The sequence below is a fragment of the Dromiciops gliroides genome, chromosome 6 (assembly GCF_019393635.1).
Source record: "Dromiciops gliroides isolate mDroGli1 chromosome 6, mDroGli1.pri, whole genome shotgun sequence".
Taxonomy (NCBI): domain Eukaryota; kingdom Metazoa; phylum Chordata; class Mammalia; order Microbiotheria; family Microbiotheriidae; genus Dromiciops; species Dromiciops gliroides.
In genome coordinates this window covers 221119665-221140015 of record NC_057866.1, presented here as the reverse complement: position 1 = coordinate 221140015, position 20351 = coordinate 221119665, and the positions used below count along the sequence as shown (strand labels likewise).

Here is a 20351-nt window from a genome sequence, read left to right as displayed (position 1 = left end):
GAATTTCATAAGGCAAAGTGAACTAGACTTGGAGTCTGAGGTCTGGCTCTGTGGGCAAATCTTGGTTTCCTCATCTGTAGAATGAGGGACTTGTATTATTACATGGCTTATGAGGTAGGTTCCTTCCAACTCTAAATCTACAACATGAAGTGGCCTAATTTCACTATCTCTCAGCTTTCTCCTCTGTAAGATGCAGTTTTAACACTTGAACTACCAACTAGCCAAGGCTGTTTCCAGGACCAACATCTGCAGCTCTTTATCTTTCCCAAAGCCCATATCCATGGATTCCATGAAAATGTCAATGATTCTCCTGTGCCCTTGAGTTTCTCACAAGAGAAAAAAGGCTGTGTGGGACTCTTACTTTACTCCTTACTTTTATTTTTCCAAGTTCATATTTTAGTCTCCCCAGAATTGAAATCAGACCAATTTCTTTTTTATTATATCATATTCTGTCCTTTGGTCTTGAGACTTTCAGAAAGAACAAGTTGTGTTACTCATATCTTAAGTATCACACAAGGACTATGAGGTTGAGAGTTGCTTGAGGAAAGACTTGAAATTATTCAGAAGCAATGAGACAACCTATAAACAGCCGCCCTTTACCTTTTCTACACTAAGGGAAACAAAAGGCCCCAACAGCCACACTGGAGAATAATGTAAATATTTAAGATGTGTTGGGTATCTGGTCAACATCTGCATAGATGTCTGCCTCTTCTTTTATCAGTTTAGAGTCATCCTCTTTCTGTTTTAGATTACAAGCTCCCAGAGGGCCTTGGCTGTCTTACAAAATCTGACAGCTCCCAATATGGTACTGGGTTTGTTTGTTTTTTGAAATGATGATGATGAATGATGATGATGAAGAGCACAATCTTCCAATGCCCATTGTGGCAATCAGGGATAGGCATCTCCTCCCTGGGACAAAGGCCATTTACAAAGAAATGGAAGTTAAATTCTAAAGGCACTTCAGCCAGTACTCTGGTTTTCATCAATCTCTACAGCTCAGAGCTTAGCTTTCTCTGAACCAATTCACCTATAGAAATTCCGGTGAATATTAGAAAATCCCCTTTTAAAATTTCCTAGATGTGGAGTGGAATACTATAAAAGGCAAGAAATAGGAAATTGGAGAAACAAATATGAAGAAGAGTTGACATTTATAGAGTGTTTTGCACGCAGGACTGTACTGCGTGCTCACAACATTTCTGTGATGGGAGTGCTACAGGCATTATTGCTCCCACTTTTAAAAACACAGACACATGATTTCATTGGTAGAGGGAACTCCTGGGGAGGGAATGCCTTCTGCCAATGCAGGGCTGTTTGGGGCATTGAAAGATTAAGTGGTCATGCAGCCAGTATGGACTAAAGGCTGACCTTGAATACAGATCTTAATGACTTTGAGGCTGACAATCCATTTTCCATGATGTTTCTCATATTTATTTTGCAGATGAGCAAACTTAGACTGAGAGAACTTAAATGGCTTGCTCAGGGTCATAAGGGTCTATGAGTGTTTGAGTCAGGATTTAAGCCTAGGTCTTCACAGAATGCATAAAAGTCTTTGGAGTCTACCTGCCAGTACCCACAGGAACTTTATGAATATAACTATAGAACACTCTTTATTTGAATTGAGATCTAAATAATTGCAGGAATAGTAATTACTCATAAATAGGCTAAACCAACATAATAAAATGACAATGGTAGTTAAATGAAGTTACCTATTCAGTGCCATTTAACTACCAAACGATTGCTAGAGCAATAGAAATGATAACAAAGGGGGTAACTAGGTGGTGCAGTGGATAAAGCACCAGCCCTGGATTCAGGAGGACTTGAGTTCAAATCTGGCTTCAGACACTTGACATTTACTAGCTGTGTGACCCTGGGCAAGTCGCCTAACCCTAATTGCCCCGCAAAAAATTAATAATAATTATAATAACAAAGTAGATTTGGAAAAGTAAAAAAGATCAAGAACCTAAGGAAAATATTGATAAAAAGGGAGGGGCTAGTAATACCATATCTGAGATTATACTACAATGTGGTAATCATTAGCTGATTTAGAACTTGTTAAGAAATAGATTAGGGGAATAGATTAGAATGTCTAGAAGCAAATGAGCACAGTATCCTTGTGTTTGATAAACCCAAAGCTACTGGGATAAGAATTCACTACTTAACAAAAAATTATCTGTAAAACCTGATAGCTGTCTGGCAGAAAATAGACATAGATCAACATCTCAAACCAAATACCAAAATAAACTCCAAAGGAGTATATACCTTAGTCTGACACAATCAAATTAGAGGGATTCAGAAGAGTTTATGATTAAACAATAGAGAGAATAACAAAAGATAAAATGGGCAATTTTGATTATGTAATAATAAAACTTTTTTACACAAACAAAACCAATGGAGCTTAAAATTAGAAAGAAAGTAGGTAACTAAGGCAAAATCTTTGCAGTCAGTTTCTCTCATGAAGGCTTCATTTCCAAGATATATAAATAATGGACTTAAATTTATGAAAATAAGAGCTATTATACAAATCAAAAAATGACCAAAGGATACCAGCAGGTAGTTTTTAGAGGAAGAAATCCAGGCTATTAACAATTTATTAATAAATAGCCCCAAATTATTAATAATTAGAATAATGGAAATTAAAACCTCTCCATCACTCTATCTCTTGTCCATCAGATCAGCAAATTTGACAAAAACAGAAAATGACAGATGTTGGAGGGGCTGCAGGAAAATAGGTACTTAGATACACTATTGGTAGCACCGTGAAATAGTCTTGGCATTCTGGAGAACAGCTGGTAATCATACTCCAAAAGCCACTAAACTGTGCAGACCCTTTAACCCAGTAGTACCACTGGTAGGTTTATACCCCAAATAGATCAAAGAAAGAGAAAAAGGACTTATACATGTAAAATATTTATAACAGTTCTTTTAGTGGTGTCAGAAGAGAGGAAATTGAAAGAATGCCGTGAATTGGGGAATGACTGAATAAATTAGTATATTCATGTAATGGAATACCATGGTGAAAGGGACATTTTCAGAGAAATTTGGGGAGACTTGTATGAACAGAGTGCAGTAAGCAGAACAAGAAGAACATTTTATACATTAAGAATATCCCGAAAAGAAACAACTTTGAATGATTTAATAACTTCGATTGATTCAATGACCAACTATGATTCCAGAGGACTGATGATGAAACATCCTCCCCCCCATGAAAGGTGATGGACTCAGGTGCATATTGAGTCATATATTTTTAGATATGACCCCTATGGGATTATGTTTTGCTTGACTATGCATATTTATCAGGGGACATTGTTTGTATTTCTTTTTCTGTTGTGGTGGGGAGAAAAAAGTGATTTTTTTTTATTAAACTATTCGAATAATAAGACAAATCTAGGTCTTCCTGTCTCTAATGCGCATGAGAATCTGCAAAAAACTGTTCAGCAAGTAAAGCATCAGTCAGTTGGTCATTAAGGAATTTTAAAGTGATCAACAGAGCCTTTTTTCAGGGATAGGTTTCTTTTGTTGTCTCCCCAGCATTATGAATTAGTACAGGGGCATTCTCTAATATAATAATAAAAATAGCTCCTGTCATACAATGTTTTACAGCATATTAAGTGCTTTCTTCAGCACCTATCGCCTTTGTGGTAGTACAGATAGAACTTGGGCCTATAGTATCTGTAGCATCAGAGTTAGCACTCCCATTTTATGGATGGCAAAACCAAAACGAAGATAAATTAACTCACTTGCCCAAGGTCCCACAGATTACACTTGGTGAGATACAGAATTGAACCCTTGTCCTCAGACTCTCTCTTTTCTACTAAGTGTATTAATCACTTCTGTTAGGATCCTTGTTATTAGGATTATTATAAGAGAGGGTTATATCCCCAAAGAAAATGGTAGACACTCGGCAGCAGCTTGTATCTGAGTCCAGCTGATTTACCAGAGCTAGTTTCCCAAATAGGAAACATCTGTCTAGCGCTTCTAGAAAATGGTTATAAATTTGAGATATACAGCACAGATAAGAGGAACTTAATATTGTTGATCATTCATATCTGACTCTTTGTGACCCCATATGAGGTTTTCATGGCAAAGATATTAGAGTGGTTTTGCCATTTCCTTCTTTGACTCATTTTACAGATCAGGAAACTGAGATAAACAGGGTTAAGTGACTTGCCCAGGGTCTCATAGCCTGTAAGTATCTAAGGCCTTATTTGAGGTCTTGACTCCAAGTCTGGCGCAATTCACTGTGCTTCCTAGCTGCCCCCTAGGAACTCAACATATAAATTATGTAAAAATTTCAGGGCATCTACAGAAGAAGTTGGAATTTGTGCATATATATATTCTGTTCTGTAATGAAAATTATGATGTTCTTAAATAGTTTTGTTCTATAAAGAAATATTTTGGCTGATAATTAACCCATTAATAGTGACTCTTTCCCTATATTGATCAAGAAACTGTTGTTTTATAAGATTATGAGACTATAGATTTACAGCTAGAAGGGCCCTAGAGGCTGTCCAGTCAAACTCTCTAATTTTTTTACAGAAAAGGAAATTGAGACCCAGAAAGGTGAAGTGACTCAGCCATGACAACATGGGCATGAACTGGCATCTCCCAGGATTTCACTGCATTGTGCTGACCCAAAAGTCTGAGACATGAAGGTTAACTGACTGGTCCAGGGTCACACACCCAGGAGGAGTCAGGGGCAGTACATTCAAGCCAGGTCTTTTTGATCCTACTACTTGTCCTAATGAGCAATGTTTTTACTTTTGAATTTATATATAGACTATATAAAAGAATTCTCTCCAGGATGAGTGAGTTCTCAAATCAGGAGCATATTCAGTAGAGTTACACAATTTTCTATATTTTAGTTGTATCAATAGGATTGAGCAGAAATACACATTTTTCCTTGGTCTCCCTTTTTCCAGTCTCTCTTCTCCAATCTATCCTCCAAGCAGCTACTAATCAGAAACTCCCAAGCTCTGAACATTAGCGTGGTTCCCTACTGCTTCTAGGTTAAAATGCAAACTCTTTTATTTCACATTTAAAGCCCCTTGAAATCTGCTTCCACCTCACCATTTGAAGCTTATTTCACATCTTCCCCTTTAAGGCCAAACTAAGCCTTGTTGTTTCTGTGTGTTCCATGTTACTTAGACACACCTTTCTCCATTCTACTTTCTGGAATCACTAGCTTCTTACAAAATTTGCCTGCAATGCTACCTACTACATGAGGCATATCTTCATCCCCTGGCTGCTAGTGGCCACTGTCCCCAATTTACCTTGTATTTATTTTGTGTGTGTATATATACACATATATGTTGCTTCCCCCAGTAGAATGCAAATACCCTGAAGCTAGGGGATTTTTTCTTTTTGCCTTTGTATCTTCAGAGCATATTGTCTGGCAGCTAGAAGTCACTTAAGCCTTGTTGATTGATTTATCCTAAATAGGCATAAGATACTTGAGTTGTCAAGAAATTTTTCCCACTCTAACATGCACATGAATTGAAGAGCTCTCTGCATTATCTTTAGTGACAGCCTATTATATAAAAACTTCTAAGTGTTTATGAAGTGCTCATCTTGAAATGCTTGAGAAAGTCATCAGGAATACAATTTATGGCAAATATATTTACTAGCCTATGAAGTAATATAAAAATACATATTCAGTTCAGAGAATGGGAAGCTTCACATGTGCACCAGTTAAGTTGTTGTAAGACATTCAGTCTTTAAACTACGTTCACGTTTAACTTTTCATATTCAATAGAACCCTAATTTAAAACAGATTTTAGACAGTTGTAAACTTGCCAATCTGTGGTAAAGTTATACTGCCAGCACTTTTGAGTATATATCTATATGCATATTATTGTTGTTGTTCATTTGTTCAGTCATGTCTAACTCTTTGTGACCCCATGAGACCATATTACTCTCTATGGAGTTTTTTGGCAAGGATACCAGGGTAGTTTCCTATTTCCTTCTTTACTGGATCTATCACATTTCATCAGAGCTCTCCACTATGACCTGTCTTGGGTAACCCTGCACATCATAGTTCATAGTTTCATTGAGCTATGCAAGCTCCTCAGCCATGACAAGCCATTGACACAGGAAGGGTTCTACTCATATACATATCTGTATGTTGTTGTTCAGTCATGTCTGGATCTTTGCGACCCCTTTTGGGGGTTTTCTTGACAGAGATACAGGAGTGGTTTGCCATTTCCTTCTCCAGCTCATTTTACAGATGAGGAAACTGAGACAAACAGGGTTAAGTGACTTACCCAAGATCACACAGCTAAGTGTCTGAGGTTGAATTTGAACTCAGGAAGTTAGTATTCCCAACTCCAGGCCTGCCACTCTATCCACTACAACTGTATATATTCACACATATGTACGTATACACTTTTTATTGTTGATCTATTATTTCACCTAGGGTTTTTTTTTTGATGGCCCAATCTCAGTAAATGTTCAGATTAGGAAACTACTCCGAGAAAAATGCCAAACTCAGAGTATCTCATTTATTATTGCTTATAACTTTAAATGATTTTATAATTTTCATTGCCTCTAATCTCTCTCCTCTCTAATCTTTCATACACATAGCTGCCAGATGGATGGGGATAACACATACATAGGTCAGACCATGTCGCACTTCCTCGCAAGAAGCTCAAGTGTCTTTTTGTTGACTCTAGGATTAAAAAAAAATTTTAAATCACCCAAACCAAAGAACTTGCTATTGAAAATCCTTCAAAATCTGGTTGTGGCCTCTATTTCCAGACTTATTTCTTATCTATTTCCCATCATGAATCCTATGTTCAAATGGAAGGGGCCTACTTTCTGTTTCCTGTATCTGACGTTTCACCTCCTTTCTTTGCATCATTGAACAGGCAGCATCTCCTGCCTGCAATGCTTTCCCTTCTTGCTAACTCTTGGAGCTCCTAGCTTTATTCTAAGCTCAGCTCAAGCTTTGCCCCCAACATGTGGCTTTTCCTGAGTCTCCTCAGTTGTTAAAGACTTTTGCCACCAGCCACTTGAAGTACTTTCTACTTCCTGTATATGTATTTTATATTTAGTTACATGTGCACATGTTGTTTCTCCCAGTAGAAGGTAAATTACTTAAGGGCAAAAATGATTTGATTTTTATCTTTATATCTCCAGCATTTGGCATACTGCTGGGAATCCATTAGGTTCTTAATGTTTGATGATGTGAATTGTCTTATTAAATGAAGCCTCTATCCCTGGGCATGTATGTTTATAACATGGACTTTTGTGGGAATAGAGAAATGTTCTTTCAAACCTCACCCTTACTTAAAACAAGTCTATTCATATCCTATTATCTACAATAAAATAATCATCATAGGAACATAGACCTAAGCCTTAGAAGCTATCTCATTGAAACACTCTCATTTCACAGATGAGGAAATAAAGGCCAAGTGATGTTAAAATTAATTTATTCAAATTCATGTAGATGGAAAATCACAAAACAGAGATCTGAGCCCCATTTTTTTAGTCTAAAGCTTTCCACTGAATCATGCTATAACATAAAAGGGATTTAGTGTTGATCCATTAAAATATTTTTATAAATTATTCTTATGATAGTTGAATTTTGGGGGTCAAATAACATCAAAAAAGGGCAGGTGACATTTTCATTGGAAAATATTTGGTCCTTCTTCCAAATGAGTACTGGCATTCCCAGATCCATTGTTTGTGACCTATGTGACACTGAGAAAAATACTTACCCTCCCAAGGTCCTCAGGTTCTCTTCCCTATGTAATGAAGAGTTTGGAACTGATGAATTCTTAGGTATCCTTCTAGCTCTAAAACCTAAAGAACTATGAAATAAATAATATGTTATTTTCCCCTATATGATGGCTATAGATCTCTGCCCCACCCTATGTATCTTGGCTTCAGTTCTATTCATTTTTCTGTACTTGGACCTAGATCTTTGTTCCACCCAATAGTTGCATGTGTATTGCCTCCTTCTAGGTCTGTATTACATGTTCCTCCCTCTTCTCCTGCCTTTGGGCCCCATTCACTAATTCTTGGGTCATCTTCTTAAAAAACAAATCTGTCACCCCTTGTTGTATATTCTCAGCATCCTTTTCCAATTTGGCTTTCCCTTTTCTCTACATCATTCACATGTAGTGCTTTCTTCCTTTCACATGCCAACTTCCCTTTTCTGTAGATAAAACATTGATTTATATAGGTAGGTCAGCATTTGGAGTTAAGTTGGTTGTTTTCCATTTTAAAAGAATGGAAAGGGTAGGATTACTTGTTCAGTTTCCCTACAGTTAAAAAAACAATATCCTCTCCACTTAATAAAGGAATAGACTTTTCGGTAATAAAACATAGCAGCTACGGACAAAAATGCTTCTTTGGGTTGAATCCAAACAAAGATATAATATTTTTTTTCCTGCAAAGGAAAATAATATGGCTAGAAATGACCTTAAGAGTTCAAGTCCAATTTCACAGATGACTCCCTGAGGGTTATCACAAATATCATGTATTTGTTTTTATATTAGAGAACTGTTAATGCTTATTAGAAAGAGAACTGGGGCTTCATTTAGAATCCAAACTGTAAGAAACCCATACTTACACATCCTCCCAGCACCCATATCTTTAACATGCAAGCAATGATACCCTGCTTATTCCTTAATCAATGGGATATTAAGAAGGAATGGGGCAGCTAGATGGCTCATTGGATAGAGCACCGGCCCTGGAGTCAGGAGTACCTGAGTTCAAATCCGGCCTCAGATACTTAACACTTACTAGCTGTGTGACCCTGGGCAAGTCATTAAATTGCCTCACTAAAAATAAAAAATTAAGAAGGAATGATCCTTGGGGCATCTACGTGGTGCAGTGGATAAAGCACCGACTCTGGATTCAGAAGAACCTGAGTTCAAATCCATCCTCAGACACTTGATACTTACTAGCTGTGTGACCCTGGACAAGTCATTTAACCCTAATTGCCCTGAAAAAAAGAAAAGAAAAAGAAAGAAAGAAAAAGGAGGAATGATCCAAGGATCATGAAATGTTTGACTTTTTCCCATCTCCCAGCAATCTCTAAAATAACAGGTTAGATTACACAGCCACTAAGGTCTCATCCAGCTTTAGCAATGTGAAATCTCAGGGTAACTTAAAAAACCATACATACATATATGTGTATATGTAGTTAGCATTGTTATTAGTATAATATTTTCTTTTTCCCATCTCAGCAGAAACTAACTTTAGCAAAGGATGAGCTAATATGTAAAAAAGCACTTTGCAAACCTTAAAGTGCATTATAAATGCTAGATATTTTAATTCTCTCCTATCTCTGATTATGTGGGGAATTTTCAGTGTTCTCTCCTTAACTGATGGGGAGGAAGTAAAAAAAAAATCAGTCCTGGGAAATTTGAAAGCCTTTTTAAGAGAAATTAGGATTTCAGTGTCCATAAAAAAATTGATGTTGGTGAGAAATGATGCAGAAGAGTTGAGGAAAAAGATATCTAACATTAAAGAAACCAAGCCTCTCCCAAACAAGTCTTGGTGATGGAGACCAACTTAAAAATGAGAGGAATAAAAATTGGAACTCTAATTGGAAATTGTGGAGAATGGGGCAAATATGTTTGGGTTGTGAGTGTGGGAGATGCAAATCCCAGGAGACTTTGAGGTTAGAACATAACTTAATGATATTTTATATCCCGCATGGGATGAGTACCCAGGTCAGTCCATACCAGTAAGGTATAACAATGCCAAGCAATTAATGGGAGTGTTTGCCTGGGCTAGATAAGGGAGATGACAAGGGGTTGGGAATTGGCAATAGGACTTGATTTCTCCTCACTTCCTTCTCTTCCACCCACTCCAACTCCAGTGTCAGAAATGGTGGAGAAGTCATTTCTAACTTATCTTTCAGTTCTTCCAGGGTCCATTCATTGCCTGCCCTTTCATCACTCCTCAACAGTCCTAGGGATAGAAGGGAGGAAGGAGCTCTCCTTCAGCACTGTGGCGGAAAGCCTGAGGGGCCCCATTCTCATAATAGGAAAGGTTTAGAGGAAAAGATATTAAGTTCTTTTTGGAACATATTGAGTTTAAAGTGTCTATTGGCTAATGTGGTGATGCTTTGCATAACTGTACATGTATAACCCATATCTGGTTGTTTGCTGCCTCAGGAGTGGGGAAGGGAAGGGAGGAAAAGAGGTATAAAAATTGAAACTCAAAATTATAAATAAAAATGTTTATTATAAAAAATAAAGTGTCTATTGGACATCCAGTTTAATAAGGTAGTCAGAGGTGCATGATGGGAGGTTAGAAGAGAGATTGGCAGGAAACATAGGTTTGTGAATCATCTACATAGAAATGGTAATTAAACTCGAGAGCTAATGAGATTCCCCAAGTGAAGCAGTATAGAGGGAGAAGAGAAGAGGACTCAGGACAAAATGCTGAGGGATATCTATTAGTTGTGGAAGTGGTTTAGAGGAGGATCTGGAAAAGGAGACAGAGAAGGAACAGTCAGAGAGGCAGGAGAGCTGGGCAAAGGGTATGGGATGTGTGCATTTGGAGGGACATCCTGAAAACCTGGAGAGAAGGTGAAGGAGGTGAAAATTAGTAACAGTGTTAAAAGCTACAGAGAGGTCAAAGAGAATGAAGATGCCCTTGAATCTTTAATATCTTTGGAGAGGGCAGTTTTAGTGGAATGAGAAGGTCAGAAGCCAGATTGTAAGAAGTTAAGAAGAAAGAAAGAAGAGAGAAAGTGAGGCACATATTGGAGATAGTCTTTTTTGGAGAGTTCAGCTACAAAGGACAGAGGAGATTTAGCCAAGATGGTGGGTCGAATGAGGGTGTTGTTGTTTTTTTCAGGATAGAGGAGACATGAGTATGTTTGTATGCACTAAGAAAAGAACCAGTAGAGAGGAAAAAGTTGAAAATAAGTGAGTGTCAATGACAGAAGAGGAAATGTGTTAGAGGAGATGGGATGGAATGGGATCACCTGAATAAGTAGAGGGGTAGCCTTGGTAAGGAGTACAGTCACTTCATCGTGTGAAGAAGGAGTGAAGGGGGAGAGAATGGCAGAAGGAACCTGAGCAATAGAAGAAGTAGAAGAGGGGCAGCTAGGTGGTGCAGTGGATAGAGCACTGGCCCTGGAGTCAGGAGTACCTGAGTTCAAATCTGGCCTCAGACACTTAACACTTACTAGCTGTGTGACCCTGGGCAAGTCACTTAACCCCAATTGCCTCACAAAAAAAAAATAAGAAGAAGTAGAAGAGGGGAGAAGAGGAAGTGCATGGTGAATGGCCCAAATTTCTTCTGTAAAATGTGAGTCAGGGTTCTCAGCTGAGAAAGTGAGAAGAGAGGAAACCATGGGAGGTTTGAGGAGGGATGAAAAGTTTTGGAAGAGTTGCTGTAGAGAGGAGGGTAGTAAGTTGATTAGGGGGGTATAGTAGGATTGCTTAGGACCACTGAGGGCCCAGTTAAGGTTGTGTAACATAAATTTGTAGTGGATTGAGGCAAAATGGTTACATGTTTTTCTCTACCTTCATTTAGCAGCATGTGTGTAGAAGTGAAAGTGATGAATAGTGGGAGAGATCCAAGACTGAAGCTTTGCTATGTATAATTGGTGACAATAACAGAGCTAATGATTCAAGAGAAGAGGAAGGTATAGAGTTGAATTGGTTCACCAAGGAGCCAAGAAAAGGAGAGAGTGACAAGTACAGGGCAGGCAGCCTGGAAGAGAATTGAAGGGTCAAAGAATTCAAGGTCATGATGAGGATGAGAAATAACTATGTAATAGGGCAGAGGAAGAGATGAAAGACCAATAGATTATGGTTGTAAGGAAGGTTTCAGAGTTCTTGAACAAGGAGGTAATACATTTATAGATATAGCAAGTTTGAGCATATAATCATCATTGTGTGTGGATAAGGTGGGGTGAAAATGTAGCTCATGGCAGGTGAGTTAGGTGGGAATGAGGAATTGGGTGGCAACGGATGTTTAATGGGGTTTGGATGATGTTCCGAGTTACTGGTATATAAAGGGGATGACCAAGTGTGAGAATGTTCACCATGATGTAAGGAGTACCACTTTTCTACCTTTAAAGGAGAAGTATAGCAGGAAAAGGGGGGGTGGGGTGGAGAAGGCTGAAGTTTAAGTGAGGGTTGCTTTTCTTTGCACTGGATGTTCTCAACATCCCAGTTGGAAGATCAGGCTGGGATCAGGAAGTGGAAGGTGCCTTGTGCTGATACCAATGGAAGTGGTTTCTTTGAAGTATGCCTAGCCTGGCCCTTAGCAACCTTTTCTCAAGGGACTTGCTGCACCAAGCAAGAGATGGAAAGCTCAGGGCCAGGGTCTGAAGTCTTCTCCTGTGAGAAGACCAGTTATGAGGCGGCAGTAGGAGGTTTTAGTTTCCTTGCACAGATGGAAGACACCCAGCCTGGTCCGTGGCTGCCTAGCCTCAGGTGACATGCTGTACCATAGACCACCCACAGCACCCCCACCACTCTACTCCACCACCTCCTTTGCTGTTGACAGTCACATTTGGTGACCTTGAGGACCTGTCTGGCCCCATGAATATAACCCTTCAGAAAGCTTTCCCAATGGTAGCACTCTCTATTTTCATTGATCATTATATAAACCTTTCCTTTACTGAGACTTAGGAAAAATATTTTCATGGGAAGATGATAACAAAACTCTGAGCAGTGTCACCTGGTAAATTTCTTAAAACATCCTAGGTATGGGAAAGGAGCCAGAGATGTGAGAGATTTTCCCAAATGTATCCAAGTCTTTCATGTCATACAAAAAGCTCTGACATGAGGATTATATAATATACCATGAAAATCAAAGTCTTTAGAACTGCTGAAGCCAATTTTCATTTAAGCTAAGCTCTGTAGAGTTCAAAACCCATGCTAATGACCTTCTAATAGCCCCAATGGTTTTCTCATAAGAAGTTACAGACATTGAAAGATTCACTATTTTAAATGATTGGGTCGGGGCATCAGCTTTGCCTATTTTTGTCTCTCATTTTGTTCTTTTTTCCCACATCCTGCACAAATTGGAAGGGTGGGGGACAAGAACAAAGTCAGGAAAAATGGAGCTCATACTGATGAAATGAACATGAAGGAGAGGGAAAGTAAGGTCCAGACAGTAAAATCAATCTCCTCCCTTCTGCCTACTCCTCCTTCCTAGATATCTGCTGTGATGACCTGGAGTGGACACAGGAAATACCCAATATTTGGAATCAAAATTTGTGTTTCAAATGAAACTAATTTGCCACTTACTTGTGTGGCACCGGCAATTGACTTAATGCTTTGGGGTCTTACTCTCCTCATTTGTAAAAAGTGGGTTGAACTTGATGACCTTTAAAGTCCCTTCTCCCTCTTAACCTATCCTCCTATATTCTAAGATGCAATGACTGTGTCTAAAATTTCTCAATATTTACCTACTCTTGCTGGGAACATTTTCCTTAGGGCTATAAATTAAGGAATGGGGCATAATTTCTTTTCTAGTTCTTGAGTGTGATTCAAAGAGATGAACTCTGTTTTCTTGTCAGAACAAAGACAGAAAGAAAAATACAAATATACTTCTGGGGTCTTAAGTTTTCTTTTCTATTTTTATTTTTCTGTCTGTTTCAAGGCATCTCCTGTCTGTGTTTCCCCTGAACCACATCAAGAGCACCAATGCAAAAAACAAAACACATATCTATAGAAAAAATAGTGGAAGTAAAGGATAGGGATAGGGAGGGTACCTCTGATTTTATTGGAGGGAGGGGACTCCCAGTGTGGGAACTCCATGAAGGTCAACAGCACCTCTTCTGCAATCTCCCCAAACATACACTCCATTCTCTCTATTATCTTCAGTTTCTCTCTACCTATTGCCTCCTCTGCTTTCCACAAACATGCCATTCTTCACTACTAATTATCTCTCACCATATCCAATCTTGCCAAATCCTGTCTCTTTTACCTCTTCAATATCTCTGACATATGCTCCCTCTTCCTTTGATACTTCTATCACCATGGTTCAATAATGATTTATCAAGTTGATTAGGATCATCTCACTCCAGGACTAAAGTAATAACACTTTGGTTGGTCCCCTTGCCTCAAGTCTCTCCCTTCTCCAATCCATCCTCAACTTAACTATCCAAGTGACATATGTAAAGCACAGGTCTTACTGTGTTATCCTCTTATTCTATGGAAAACTACAGAATCAAACTAAAAAAAAAATCCTAATTTTGGCTTTTGGACATCTTCTCAACCTGCCATGTTCCTATAACTATGATCTATACCTACCACAGGGTCTACTTTCTTTCCCATATGAGAAAACCATGGGGTTTTAAATTGAATGATAGTGGAATGCTTTCTTTTCCCTAATGCAATTTTTCCTGAAAGTGGATCCCTTCTACATCACCACTTCCCTCCTCCCCAGGTTTCCATACAACAGAGTGAGGGTTTTTTTTGTTCCCAGGCATAAGATTTCCTAGAGACAATTCTTGGTCTATCTCCCTTTCTGCTTGTGAATTTTCTAGAGCATACTTTTTGTTCTATGTCTTGCATATGTGTTATTATTGGAAAATATGCTGCAGCCTCCTTGTTCTCCCAAGTTCTCTTTGGGTCACTCATACGTTGATTCAGAAATTGTAGGTTCCATGATTTTCAGCCAAAGAACACACTCAAAAAAAAGTGAGAGAAGATGTGTTTGTGTCTCAGGGATGACTTTGGGATTATTCTACCATCAAGGGAATCAATAGCTCTTCCATTTGGATTCTGGACAGAATATACTTCATGACAATGGTGAACATCTTCAGTAAGCATTCAGGTACTTATTACCTTATTGTTGATGTTCACTTTTCATTTTCAAAGAGGACCAATGACATCAAAGATGATGTCTTGACTTGAATGTGAACTGGATTTCAGTGAGGCAGAGTTGCACAAAGTCCTCAGCCTCAATCTCTCTTCCGGAGTCATGGAAGTCTAATGGCAAGACAGAAGTCAAGATGAGTAGTGATAGCCCACTATGCAGTAGATGACTTTGGCATCTTTGATGCCTGGCCAAGGATCATAGCAGTAGACTTCTCTCTGCCTCCAGTCTCTCCTTTCTTCAGTATTTCTTCTACTGAGCTATCAAAATAATCTTTCTAAATAGAGCCAGTCTGACCATGTCAAATTTCTATTCAATAAGCTAAAAGTGACTTCCTATTTTTTATGGAATCACATAAAAAATTCCCTGTTGGCCATTCAAATCCTTACATAACATATCCTCTTCTTACCTCTCCCATTTTCTTATACCTTACACCTCCCCCCCATCCCCACATACTCAGCAATCCAGTGACACTAGCCTCTTGGTATTCCTTACATAAAATACATCTCCCAACTCCATGCATTTTCGTTGGCTGTAGCACATGCCCCAAATTCTCTCTCTCCTTATTTCTCCCTCCTGGCTTCCTTCTGGTGTCAATTTAAAGTCTAACCTTCTACAAAAAGCTTTTACTCATCTCCCTTAATTTTAGCACTTCCCCTCTGAGATTATCTCAAATTTGTCTTGTATATGTCTGGTTGATATATAGTATTTGCTTATTCTTTTTTTTTTTTTTTAGTGAGGCAATTGGGGTTAAGTGACTTGCCCAAGGTCACACAGCTAGTAAGTGTTAAGTGTCTGAGGCCGGATTTGAACTCAGGTACTCCTGACTCCAGGGCTGGTGCTCTATCCACTATGCCACCTAGCTGCCCCCTGCTTATTCTTTTCTTCAGTGAATTCTGAGCTAAGATCAGGGGCTGATTTTCCTTTTTTTTTTTGGATGCCTGCCTTTTAGCACAGTGTCTGGCAAACATACATATATACATACATACATATTGGCATAAATATAGATATATAGATACATATGTTCTAAATATATATATATATATTTAATTTATTTTTAATTTCAGTTCCAAATAATCTCCATCCCTTCATTCCCTCTGTCATCTATTGAGAAGACTAGAAATATAATGTCTATTATACATATTAAGTCATGTAAAATATTTCTGCATTAGTCATAATCTACGGGGGGTGGGGGAGGGAAGCCAGAAAAATAAAGGAAACGTGTTTTAGTCTGTACTCTGAGTCCTTCAATTCTCTATTTTGAGGAGGTTTATATGTTATATCATGAGCCATTTGGAGTTGTGGTGGATCATTGTGTTGGTTAGAGCTACTAACTCGTTCATGGTTGATTATCTGTAAATTATTTATGTTACTGTGTTCTCCTGGTTCTGCTCCCTTCATTTTGTATAAGTAGATACAAATCTTCCCAGGTTTTTCTAAAATCAGTTGAGTGATATTGTTAGAGAATTGCTGAAGAAAATTATTTTATATGTTGTGTCTACTAAGGAACTGTCAATGAATATAATATATAAATGAAAGACTTTTAGTTGGTGGAAGGCTCTTAAGCCTGTACTTTATTCCACCAAGGAAAAATTTTTAACATAATTAACAAACAACAAATAAAATAGAAGCTTCTATTCTCTCTGCCCTTCAGTCAGTTGCTGAATACGAAAATGTATTCTTATAGGAGATCATTTCTGAAAGACTGCTAACTCACAGTCCTTGTGTACATTTATCAATAAATACTTGATGTAAGATGAACTTGTACATCATTCTCTAAAGATTTTATACAGAGGGAAAAATGGGCAGATAGATGGGTTGGCACTTATAGGTGTCTACTCAATTGCTTTTTGGGGATGATAATAGCTTCTGTGATTTTCTACAATTATTGAGCATGTTCCCTTCTTTCAAATATCCTGAAAGTCCATCCTTCAATGCTTTCAAAATCTTTTTACCTACAGCACTGTTTTCCTCTGTGTTTACTTTTTCTGACCCAGACATACTTCCCTTTTTTATTTTTATCAGTACTATCACCACTTCCTATATAGCAACTCAGAGATGCCAGTATAAAAGTACACATTTGATATTTTTTAATTGTTGAAGAAAATAATGTACAAGGGAAATGCTGGGAGTTATGTTCCATTTTTTTTTCTTTTTTGGTTTTCCTCCTTCTAGTTTCTTCTATAAATGCCATCAGGATGATTTGGCTTAATTGAGTCTCATTCCATGCTTTCTCGAGACTTGTTTCCCTTCTGATTCTCTTGACTATTTAATGAGGCATCACTGATCATAAACTTCCATCTTCCTCTTCCATAAAGTTTCCAAATGAGTCTACATTCTCAACTGGCATTGTCTTGAGTTGCAATGTTTCTTTCTCCATGCGGTAAAATTAAAGTTATTCTAACCAATGAAGTTTTGAGGTTATTTTGGCATCCTTACTGTGATAATTTCTTTACATCTCTCAACCTTATGAATTGGATTATGGTGATCTCTATTGAAATTTTGTCTTTTGTCCATTTTCCATTTATGGAGTATCAATATCTCATTTGTATAAGTCAGGCTAGAGCTTCTATAATTGTGCCCTGAATATTATATTTGCCCCCTAAACTACTGTTGATTTTCACCTTTCATCTAATAACTTGATGGTATGAAACACAGATGATTACAGTATGACTCTCACATTAATTTAAGTTTTGTAATGTTGGTGAGTCCTCACATTACCAGTGCCTGTAACACTTCTTAAAGAAAATATTCTTTCTTTGTACAGTTACAAGGTAAAGGTATAAGAGTCTTTGGATTCTTTCTTTATCTCAATCCATATTTCCCAACTCTTTTTTTGTTTTTCTTCCCTTTGCTCTTAAAGTCACAAAATATTAATAGATGTTTTAGAATATCTTACAGAGTTATTATTTAAATTTCTCTAACAGTTCATTCACTGCTACAGATGTTTCTGTATAATTTGCAATTATCTTCATGCTGGTCTCATCACTTATTTTCATCTCAATCACTATAAGGCAAGATGACCAAGTGTCTAAAGAAATGAAAATTATTGTCAGTCAAAAAAATTTTATTAAGTACTGTCTTTACGCCAGGCATTTCTAAGTATGGAGAATATAAATACAAGCACAAAGAAAGGTAGTCCCAATTCCAAATGACTCATGCTGGAAAATGCTATCCACATCCAGGGAAAAGAATGAGGATGGAGGGGCCACTAGGTAGTGCAGTGGATAGAGCACCAGCCCTGGAGTCAGGAGTACCTGAGTTCTAATCTGGCCTCAGACAGTTAACACTTACTAGCTTTGTGACCCTGGGCAAATCACTTAACCCCAGTTGCCTCACTAAAAAAAAAAAAAAAAAAAGAATGAGGATGGAGGCATACAATTTTCACTTTTTGTTGTTGTTTTTCTTTCTTGTGTTTTTCTCCTTTGTTCTGATTTTTCTTTCAGAACATGACTAATGTGGAAATATGTTTAACATGATTGTACTATATAACCTATATAAGATTGCTTGCTATCTTGGGGAGGGTGGAGGGAAGGGAGGAAGAGAGAAAAAATGGAACTCACAATCTTACAAAAATGAATGTTGAAAACTATCTTTACATGTAATTGGGAAAAAATAAAATACTACTAAGTGAAAAAAGAAAGGTAGACATACCCTGCCCTCAAAGAGTTTACATTCTACTGGAGAAGACAATTCAGAAAAGGGAGCTAAAAAGTAATGTGTAGGAGAGTGGGGATGGGTAGCTGGACTGGTATATGGAGGAGAAGCCCAGAGAGTAATGAGCAAAGCTGAGAGAGAAGAGGGAATAAGCATAGATGTCCCAGGTACTTCCTCAAAATGGAAGTTGCGGGAGAAACTTATCAATGGGAGGAGAAACTTCATAAGAAGTCCACATGGACGGAGGCATCTTGCAAGATATGTATGCCCCTAGGGAACAGAGGGGTAGAGAGGGTCAGGAGTAGAGTTGGAAAATGAATGAAGGCATATACATGGTTGGCCTGGGTACTTTTTCAGAATAGATCTTCCAAGAGGAACTCAGGAGGGTTTTGGTTTTGGTTTTGGTTTTGGTGGAGATTTTTGTGTCTCTTGTAGTTAAATTAACTTCAATAGATGACCTAAAATCCTTTGATTCTTGGAATCCTCTCTGTCCTTTCCTATATATAATTTTCATCTTAACTAAAGAAATAGTATGAGACCATACAGGATTGAGGGACATTTTATTTTTTCCATAGTTTCTGAGTTGCCATGATCAAATCATTCAGTGGCCATCCTACTCTTTAAGAGTCACTATATTGGTCCTTAGATAGCAAACACAGTCTATAACTTAGATTGGACTTGAAACTTTCCAAATTGATAGAATCTTCCAGGACTTGTGATGAAGAATCACAGGAGGTTCTACTTCTTACAAACACCAAATGTCGAATGACACCGGTGCTGCAGGAGGAGCTGGAGGCCCTGGGGGCCCCAGAGTAGGAGGCTGAGGGGGCTTCTGTGGTGGCTTCAGCAGTGGGAGCTGAGATCGAAGTTGGGGCCATGTTCAAGGCCAGGGCTGAGGCCATGGGGCCCAAGGAGGAAAGGCTGAGGATAAGGAATGGGTTCCTGTCACCAAGCTGGGCTACCTAGTCAAAGACATGAAGATCAAGTCTTTGGAGGAGATCTATCTTTTCTCCATTCCTATTAAGGAATCTAAGATCATAGATTTTTTCCTGGGGTTTTCATTGAAGGATGAGGTTCTGAAGATCATGCCTGTTCAGAAACAAACTAGAGGTGGACAGCGTACCAGGTTCACAGCTTCTGTGGCCATTGGTGACTGCAATGGCTATGTTGGCTTGGGTGTCAAGTGCTCCAAAGAAAGTAGACACAGCTATTCGTGGTGCTATCATTCTGGCCAAGCTGTCCATCATTCCTGTGAGATATGGCTACTGGAGGAATAAGACTGGCAAGCCTCACATAGTGCCCTGCAAGGTCACTGGGCGCTGTGGATCAGTGTTGGTGTACCTGATCCCCACCCCTTCAGGTACTGGAATTGTCTCAGCTACTGTGCCTAAGAAGCTCCTGATGATGACTGGAATTGATGACTGCTACACTTCTGCAAGGGGCTGTACTGTCACTATGGGAAATTTTGCTAAAGCTACCTTTGATGCCATCTCCAAAACATATAACTACCTAACCCCAGACCTGTGGAAGGAGACTGTTTACTAAGTCTCCCTATCAGGAATTCACCGACCATCTTGTGAAGACTCACACTTGGGTGTCTGTCCAGAGGACCCAGGAAGCTGCTGTGGCAACCATATAAGATTTTTTTAAAATAAACAATGAATAAACTTAAATACACCTGCTTAAAAATAATCACAGGAGGCCTTATGTGATGGTCTCCAAACAATAATTAATGTTTTGAAAAATTATTCCCCAGGGCAGCTAGGTGGCGCAGTGGATAAAGCACTGGTCCTGGAGTCAGGAGTACCTGAGTTCAAATCTGTCCTCAGACACTTAACACTTACTAGCTGTGTGACCCTGGGCAAGTCACTTAACCCCAATTGCCTCACTAA

General features: G+C 38.5%; 1 pseudogene; it reads left to right on the top strand.

Moving 5' to 3' along the window:
• The first annotated feature begins 19217 nt into the window (after positions 1–19217).
• LOC122732230 lies at positions 19218–20098 on the top strand (annotated as a pseudogene).
• The last annotated feature ends 253 nt before the right edge of the window (positions 20099–20351 follow it).